At 44.6% G+C, this 7,681-nt stretch overlaps 1 long non-coding RNA gene across 1 annotated transcript; it reads right to left on the bottom strand.

Annotated features, from left to right (window-relative positions):
• Positions 1 to 4,594: 4,594 nt before the first annotated feature.
• LOC123116332 (uncharacterized) lies at positions 4,595 to 7,096 on the bottom strand. The gene is made up of 4 exons (XR_006457036.1): positions 6,720 to 7,096; positions 6,373 to 6,426; positions 5,502 to 5,652; positions 4,595 to 4,810 (listed from the first exon to the last, which is right to left on the bottom strand). It is a non-coding gene; the product is annotated as an uncharacterized lncRNA (long non-coding RNA).
• Positions 7,097 to 7,681: the final 585 nt, after the last annotated feature.

The following is a 7,681-nucleotide window of genomic DNA, read 5'->3' as shown; positions in this document are numbered from 1 at the left end:
AGGCATACGCACGCAGTCGGTCTCTCGCTGTCTCGCACACATGAGTGTTACATAAAGGCAACGTTAACAAATAAACCCTAAAACCCTAGGTGCACGATTGCTGCACTCGCGGGTACCGGGTACGTGGTGGGGCACCTTTGTAGGAATAGTCAGCTCGCGTGATAATTTGATCTGTAGGAGTTGATGGTCGGGACCACACATGTGAATGACTTGGAGGCGCTGGCTTGCCAGTTGCCACAGATCGAGTAGCCATGTTTAAAATATCATTTTTAAGCGGGGTTAAGAGTTTTGATTTTCAATGGCGCGTTATAAGTACTAAGTAGTTTTTAGAACGATTGGTATGGAGCGAAAATGGAATTCATAGTACTACGTACCTCCTTTGCGTATGGTTGTATGTTGCGAGATGTTGAACCTGGTAGTTCTAGCGCAAATACTATGGTTTAGATTTAGATGCTGGTTTTCAGTAATAAAAATCGGGAGGGGGAAACCCTTCTTTGATTAACAAAAACTACTACCTCCATTCTGGTTTACTAGTCCCCATAGTATTTTGGGTCAAAGTTTGTCCATGAATTTTACTTGTAAAATGTGAATGGAAAACGAGATTTTGTTATACCCAAATAAAAAAGGACTGGAGGGAGTGATTGCTCTGACGCGGACGCGACCTCTCATAGCGCAGGCATTGAACCGGCGCGCCGGCCAAGAGGGCCCCACTCGCTGCAGGCCCGGTTGAGCACGCCTCCTTGCCGCTTGCAACCAGCTTCAGACTGCCCCGCCTGCCTTCATTGAATCCCCGCGCGTGCCGGCAACACGTCCTTCCACGAGCCGACCGGCATTTTAGAACACAAAAAATGACTAAAATATAATTAATATATGCATGGTCTTGACTTGTTGTGCTCGCACTGGTAGAAGGAACTAGTAGAGGTTTTTCTTTATTTATAATTCTCCTCACATTTTTTTGGCTTTGAAGTGAATCATGGTTGTGGACATTATGTACGAATGTGCAGATATCTGTGAACATGAGTTTGATGTGGAAGTTGAACTTGGAATGTCGGGCTTGCGCGTGAACTATACCATGTCCAATGCTTCGCCTGTTATTGTTTGGAAAGTAATTGCTGTTATTACATGATCCAAAACAATATTTTGTGCCACATTAGTAGATGCATGGACATCACAATAGGCCAGCTTACTGGATAAACATTTTAACCTAGCTATTATGAAGGAAATTTTGTATTGACAACAGCTTTAGATAGCAGGAGACGCCTAGCCTGCTCTGCCTCTGCTAGCTTATTTCTGGCTTCTTCCATCTCTTCTTTGGCTTGGGTGAAGAGAGCATCTGATTGCTCTTTTCGCTTCTTCAGGAACTCAGCTACATTCTCAAGGGTTGCTGCATGCTTTCTTTCAGCCTTTACTACAACCACGAGGACACGAACAGCTGACGACTCCACTTGGCTTGTGTGTAATCCTACATCATCCGGGAATTTGCACCTTGTGTCTAATCCAGCATCATTAGGGAACTGGCACCTTGTGTGTATTCCAGCCTCATTTTGGAAACATGATCTCGAGGTTGACCATACTTCCCTCCTCGCAGGAACTGCATCCTGACATGAAGTTACTTATTTTTTACATAAATACTCAAAGCAACCCAGATCCATTTAGTAGAAGCCAGATAAACAGAACTCGGAGAAGTGAATTCAAAAGGAAAAAATATATAAAAATAGACTACAAGGTGAGAACACCCACTTCCTACATCAAGCTAAAAACGAAAGCATTAGGACGATTAAGACTCTTCTTATTACACATGGAAGAACACGAGGCTTAAGAGAAACAGAAACTACAACATATACACATCGAAGAACATGAGGCTAAACAAAAGTAATTGAAAGGGTGTTACTAACTAAAGCTCATTTTATAGGTTTGGTGCAGCTCCTCTTTAACTTGCCACGCTCCTTGAAGATGTCCCCAATATCCCGTGCTTGGTCTTCATTGCTACTCTGCATGTTCGCACTCGTGGTTTCAAAATCTCAACATGACAAGAAAAATATACTACTAGTAATACTCGCGCATCTTGTGGGCAACATTAAAGCACTCGTCTGCCATAGAGCATCTCCAATATAATCGCAACACGCGGCACTTTAAAAAAGCGTTTACAGTGTTGAGATCAAGAAGTAGAGGGACTAGAGAGTAGAGGATAGTTCTTAGCATTGATAGATAAAAAAACTTGATAATTCAACTACTCCTCGTTGTCCCACTCCTCCTCGGTGATGTCCTCCACTGACGTCTGACTGTAGGCGTTAAGATACCGATTGTCGTTGGATTCCCAGGGCGACGCTACTCCTAGCCTCATGTTCAATTGAACGTTCACTTTTCGCCTACGCTTGTCCTCACAATAGGCGACTTGCTCTGACCTCCTCTTATCCCTCTCCGCCCTCCTTTGCGCATAGAACTCGCGCTCGCTGATGATGTCCTACGAGAAGCGTTGGCGCCACAGCGCCATGGCTTCCTCGTCCATCTCGGTGATGCCGAGACGATGCTCCTGCCTCTGGTTGTCGTGATGATCCTCGTCGGTGCTAAGCCGCGGCAGAGGCGCGAGCTCCTGCGCCCGCTCCCGCGTCGGCATGTTGGGGAAGTTCAATCTTCTATGAGGCCACCGGAGGCGCCACACAGTCGCGTCGTACGCGCTGGCGGCCTTGTGTGGTGGTGTCGAAATTGCCGAGGACGAGGCACATCCGATGGAACCGGATATCGGGCGAAGAAGCTGCCGGAGGGGCGCGCGTGGACGCCGCGGTATCCCCTAGTTTCCCGGTGACGTGGCGGCATGGTGGCACGATGGCGGCGAGGCGAGAAAGAGCGGGGAGAGAGCGGTGGCGAGGCACAGAGCGGGAAGAGAGCGGTGGCAAGGCACAGAGCGGTGGGAGGGCGTTGGATTTTATAAAGCGCGCCGGACGTCGCGCGCCAAAACTAGCGCACGCCCGACCGCTTTTTCCCGCACGCACGGTCCTTTCCCGACGTCTCTGCTATATCTACTCTCTTCTCTACTGTTATATTTATTTTATATTTAATATTTATCTCTACTTCTCTACTGTCTACTTTTTTTCTCTATACTTTTTTTCTTATAAAAAAACAGAGTTGGTGATGATGGTGTGCCTGCCATCCTGCAATATAGGCCGTCCGAATTATATCTGACAGGTAGGAAGGAAACAATGGGAATTTTGCAAAAAGATACCCATACCCCTCTCCAGATTTGCAAATAAGGCCTTCCCTCGTTCATCCTTTTCTCCCACAAGATAAACTACTCATACAAATGCATCTTGATGCGTGCAACGCATGGGCATCTTGCTAGTTCTAAAAAACTTTCCATCATTTGCCACACTACTGGTTGCAGATGAAAAACCAACCCAAGCATAGCGCGATACAGGAGCGACGCACAATTACAAGCTGATATTCTATTGGACAATGGAGGCTATAACCAATTACTTTTACGGGAACAATAGCACCCATGAAATTTGAAGGGTAGGTATGAACAAAATTGGAATTGCACATGTACTACTAAGTGATTCAATACACACATTACCAATCGAGGAGGAGAACGATGGTCGCGGCGGCCTTTGTGAGTCATGGTCGGTAATGGGAGTCAGTTCATTGTCCATGACGGTGGTGCTTCTGCGCTTGGCGTCGGCTTCTAGGAAGTAGATCCGAGACCGTGGAAGATGGTGTCGGGGAACAGGCTCCGTGTACAGCGACGACGGTGGACTGGCTCCAGTGCGGCATATGAGGTCATCGATGAGGCAGATGCGCTGCAGTGGATGAGTGCACCGATGTAGAAGGGGAGGAGCACAAAGGCTGCGGTGCCGTGGAGAAGTCTATTTTGCGGTGGGGATATAAAATGGGGAGTATTCAAGTGTACTACTCTGGGTGCCGGGGTGGGGTTGGCTGGGTAGGGTGACCTAAAGTTACGAAAACAGCCCCCTACCAAGCGTCATCTGTAGGCCTGTTCCAAAGGCTATGATGGTAACTTCCCACTGCTCGAATCAGGGTCGCGGGAGATTTTCCTACCGACCTCAAAATTTTGTGACATAGAACTCCCCGTGTGCACTACAAGAAACATGTTAATACGTGACGGTCCTCGTCCGTCACGCATCAATGCAGAACTGTCATGGGTGTCCATCGATGACGGACTTGGAATCTGTCATGTATATCGCGTCATAATTTGACATCAGGCCTTCCATGACAGTCATTGACCGTCATGGATCTGCCCAAAGCCCGCCCAACCCAAACTAGGCCCAACCATTCATGATGGAAGGAACCGTCACAGAACCAACGCCACATAGGATTTTTCATCACCCAATTGGAATGACGTGGCTGCCTACATGGACATCATTTTCGTCACAGAAATCGTCATCGATGTAGGCACAATTTAAATTTCTTCCAGCACATATCTACCACACCAATTTTGAACCAGTACATTTTTTAGCATAATGCATTACACAAATCGTAATACCAACTTTGGGCCAAAGCGAAATATTTCCAAAGTATGATCATATATTACACGGATATTCAATATGCAGCTATCCATTGGTATCTACACCGCATCAGCTTACAAAATCCTGCATGTAATGATAACTTACAGAATATATTCACAAAATATCCCAGAACAACACTAGGAACCAGTATAATCCAATTTACAACGATAGAACATATGATACTACTAAGGTTGTTATTCAAGTTTTTGTCGTCAGCCCTCCTGATGGTAAGGATCATGTCATGGCGGATTGTGATGGCCAGCACCAAGAAGCCCGCTACCTAATCATACCTAACATATTTACAACAACATTAGATACTAGACGGTAGAAATGAGAGAATTAGAACAAACTTCAAAAATAAATTACTTGTTGTCCAAAGTTCTTAAATTTTACCATGCCTACATATGAGAATAACAAAGTATCTACTTAAAAACAAAAATAAACACGAGGTTGCCGAAACTTAATCCAAATAAAAGTGGGTAAAAAGAAAGTCTAATCAAGTTTACATATAAGTGACAACATAATAGAACATACATTCAAGAACACGCCTACTCTGCAGTAGTTGAGGCCACATAAACCCGCCGAGAAAATGGCATTACTAACAAACAATATCAGTGAAGCGGAATCGCTACTCGTCGACCTGGCAGGCATAAGCTTCAAATTTTCATGTGGCAACAAGTATACACATGAAACTAAATGTTTATCCGAAGCACTTACAGTAGTAAAAACAATTGCTTGCCAAGTAAAATTCAAATGGCATGCAAAATAACTATGAGCCACGGCCACAAATAAATATATAGAACTAAGTGGCAAATGGTTCTCTTAAGAGATACTGCATATGATGTATCAGTTATTTCTCTTAACAACATGCATGCTGGTGTTACTCTAATTCAAGTGCATGAGACTATAAATTTCACCACCAAGATCAAAGGGGCACAAAAAAATTAGTTAATTATCACAACATGGTGAAAAATGCCTAACCCCTGGTTCATCACGGAGAAATGATAGGACTGGTAGTAGAGAACCAACCCCTGGTTCATCACGGAGCAGCTCCACCAAATTTATCGCGGTCACCCTCTCGAGCTCTATTGTGCGCCATGCAGCGGCACGGCTGCTACAGCACCACCTAAACCTGCATCCCAAAAACAGAGATCATAATCAAGAAAAAGATGGGAAAACATCAGGGAAAAGATTTAGGATCAGACAGTAGACATCACAACTTGTCGACAAAACTATTGCAGAGGGCGACCAGGCTTGGAGGCAGGGAGCACATAAGTTGAAGAAGAAATGTGTCTCACTATTTTGGCAACTGCTAGCTTGCTGTGTGCCTCCAGGTTGAGGGAGAGTGAACTAACGTGGCATTGGTTCTAGTACTAGTAGGCGCACAACTAACGATGGCGGGACTACATGTAATTAGTATAAAAATGAACAGGTTTAAATCTCTATATTATAACTGTAGGACTGCCACACTATACCGATGTAATTTTCTTCTTATATTTAGATTAAACATAATTCTCATAATATGTATTCAGTGAGCTGCAGTTGCCAATATGGACAGAAGTGTGTGGAGAAAACTTTAAAAAGAACATGTCGCCATATTAATACAGTAACAGAAATCATGTCTCTATTTGATGAAATTATTCACCACTTGATTACATTGATTCATACAGAATTATATTTTGATAGAAAACTAAACTGAATGCATATAGAACAGCTAATTATATTTATTTAGAGAACAAAGATACATCAAACTGTTAGAAAAATTTAAACAGAATTAGATCTTGGTAGAAAATTAATCTAAATTAGATCTTGGTAGAAAACTAAACTAAATTAGATCTAGATAGAAGCCCACATATCATAGTGCAGCTGGTTGACAAACATGTGCCTTCTGTCTCTATTGGGTACCCTGCAGTGTAAAGATACAGAGAAAATTCAGTGTTAAAGTTTCAGAGAGGAAACCCGCAAACACAACACACTGGCTGCTACACGCACACACACCTCACTCATATACACGCCCTAGCCCTTGATAGCCGCGGCCGCCGCTACGTCAGCACGCACGCACAACACCCTAAGATTTGGAGAAGGCAGTAGCCAAGCTTAAGCAATTTATTGAAGAAGGAGGCCACGCACCAGCCTTAGGCTTCCCACCCTGCCCACGAACGGCTGTAGTGGCTACCAGCTTAGGCAAATGAACCTCACCTGTGGTCGAAGCAGCATCATGAGGCCATGGTGTCGAGGAAGCCAACAGAAGGGACGGGAGCCACACCGGAATCCCGCGAGCCATTGTCTAGACCGGCGACCACACGGTCGCCCTGCTCCGACAAGGCCAACATCGGGGGTTGAGCCCATGCTGGATCTGCGCGCGCCCAAGAAGCGGATCTCATCACTCAGGCTGCTGGCGCCGTCGAACTGAGAGTGGAGGAAGGATTGGAGAGGCCGGGGACGTGGGGATTGGGACAAGGAGGTGGGGATTGGGACGATGGTGTGTAGGAGAGCCGATCGGAGCGGTGGGTGTGCGGAGGACCCAAAGGAGTGGATCGGGGAGAGGAAGAAGATTATGGGGGCGGCGGCGGAGGGAGAACGAGATGGGGCAGGGAGAGGCTTAGGGTTAGATTATTTTATATGAGGGTTGGGTTAGGCGGGCTCAAGCGGCTTCGGCGGGCTTTGGAGCCGTACTAGGCTGGTTCATGACGGATTCTTGGAACGTCACCGGAAATACGTCATGTATTAACTGATTTCTTGTAGTGGTGGCGTGTTGAGTGATTCAGCTAAGCAACTAGCGAGTAGTACTAGTAAACTCTGCATATTAGGTTTGACCAAAGTCAAACTTCCTAAAGTTTGACCAAGTTTATAGAAAAATATAAACATTTACCATAACAAATATGTATGATGTGAAAGTACATTCAATAATGAATCTAATGGTATTTATTTGTTATTATATATGTTAATATTTTTTGTTATAAGCTTTCTGAGAGTTTAGAAAACTTGACTTGAACAATGCTAATACCCGGACTTAAATAAAAACAGAGGGAGTACACATTTGTTCTCTTAGTTTGTAGTGAACTAATCATTTGTTGAAATTATGAAATAAATATATTAGGCTACTGACTTCAAATGTAATGGTCTATACAATTCAATAGTTACAATCATTGTCGGATTCC

Source organism: Triticum aestivum, chromosome 5B (assembly GCF_018294505.1).
Source record: "Triticum aestivum cultivar Chinese Spring chromosome 5B, IWGSC CS RefSeq v2.1, whole genome shotgun sequence".
In the NCBI taxonomy this organism is placed as follows: domain Eukaryota; kingdom Viridiplantae; phylum Streptophyta; class Magnoliopsida; order Poales; family Poaceae; genus Triticum; species Triticum aestivum.
The sequence above is the reverse complement of the archived record's forward strand: the minus strand, read 5'-3'. Positions and strand labels throughout refer to the sequence as shown.